Source organism: Sapajus apella, unplaced genomic scaffold, assembly GCF_009761245.1.
Source record: "Sapajus apella isolate SASKATOON/1434 unplaced genomic scaffold, GSC_monkey_1.0 scaffold12088, whole genome shotgun sequence".
Taxonomy (NCBI): domain Eukaryota; kingdom Metazoa; phylum Chordata; class Mammalia; order Primates; family Cebidae; genus Sapajus; species Sapajus apella.
The window spans coordinates 1-1,717 of record NW_022449009.1 but is presented as its reverse complement, the minus strand read 5'-3'; the positions used below and the strand labels follow the sequence as shown (position 1 = coordinate 1,717).

The 1,717-nt window shown below is 38.0% G+C and overlaps 1 pseudogene; it reads left to right on the top strand.

Annotated features, from left to right (window-relative positions):
• The first annotated feature begins 711 nt into the window (after nt 1-711).
• On the top strand, nt 712-1,258 carry LOC116548433 (annotated as a pseudogene).
• The last annotated feature ends 459 nt before the right edge of the window (nt 1,259-1,717 follow it).

The window sequence follows — 1,717 nt, the reverse complement described above, 5'->3', positions numbered from 1 at the left end:
GATAGGTATCCTATATATATCTATATAAAGATACATACATAGGACTGCTTCTACTTACACATTTCATGATATTAGGCTTCTAACATGTTTGTGTAGCAGACAACATTTGGGCTGAAAAGAGGAAATTTGTTTCCAGTAAGTACTATATCTTTCCACTTAATGCAGGATAATAAGTGAAATTATTACATAAAATATTTGCTTGGCGATAAGGACAGAATTTGTACTTAAAATTTCTATTAACAATTTCTATATATTCATTTGTAAATTTAGAGTCAGTTTTTTTTGAAGTTAAACTTTCGCCATAACTTCTAAAATCTTCATTCATTCATTCATTCTGCCTTCTATGTGCCAGATATTCTTCTACCTCCTGATAATGCAGTTTTATATTTAAAAACAGCTAAAGCCTTATCTCTCATGAGGAGAGTGACAATTTATATTATTCTTGTAATGTAAACTTCTTAAAATTTGATCAAGTTGATAAAAGTTGAAACCTGACATTTGTTATAAATACAAGCTGGATTCCCAAAACAAGTGTTACATAGGGAAAAATAAAAACAATGAGATACCTTTGTGATGGAAACATGTCATGGAAAGCTAGGTGACCAGTGTGCCATGATTGGGCTGCCCAGGCAGGTAGGGGGCATTATGGTGGGCCTCCCCGTGGGTCTGTGGACTCTGCTGTTACCTGCTCCTTCCAGCTCCTCCCCATAGTATAACAGGTGCCTGAGTAAGGGGCTCAGAGCCATCGCGGCAAGGACCAGGTTGTTTCTGAACATCCTGCTCACTGGTACACCAGGGGTTGGAAAAACCACACTAGGCAAAGAACTTGCATCAAAATCAGAACTGAAACAATTAATGTGGGTGATTTAGCTTGAGAAGAACAATTATATGATCATTATGGTGAGCATGATTGCCCCATTGTAGATGAAGACAGAGTAGCTGACAAGTTGGATAAGTTACTATAGATTGCCATGGTTGTGATTTCTTCCCTGAACGCTGGATTCATATAGTTTTTGTGCTGAGAACAGGTACCAATGTATTGTATGAAACACATGAAACAAGGGGTTATAATGAGAAGAAACTAACAGGCAATATTCATTGTGAGATTTTTCAAGTTCTTTATGAAGAAGCCACAGAATCCTACAAGAAAGAAATCGTGCATTAGCTGCCCAGCAATAAACCAGAAGAGCTAGAAAATAATATAGATCAGATCTTGAAATGGATTGAGCAGTGGATCAAAGATCATAACTCTTGACTTATAAGGCTAGCTACTTGATAATCACTCCTGTTGATGTCTGTCTGCTGACATCATAGAAATTCTGAAGCATCAGTAACACTTTATTAAAATCATGTTGCAGGACTAGCAGGTGAATAGATATATAGGTTTATGCCTGTGTTTCTTTTTCTCCATGACAAAGGTTAATACTTAATTGCTAAAGAATAAATAAATCTGACAAAATGGGTGAATATCTTTTAAGTTTATTACATTAAAAAATGCATATGATCTCTAAAACTAAAGACTAAAGATAGAGTCTTGCTGGGGGGTGCACCAAGATGGCCGAGAGAAGCCAGCACCAGAATGCTGCTCCCAGCGAATGAGATGCAGAGGGCTAGAGGACTTGAGGATTCCAAACAAGGTGCTGGGTTTGTTTCTGTGCGACTGATAGGGCACTGAAATTAGGCCCAGGGAAGGGGCCGCAGGGAAAGAGCCGCCCAG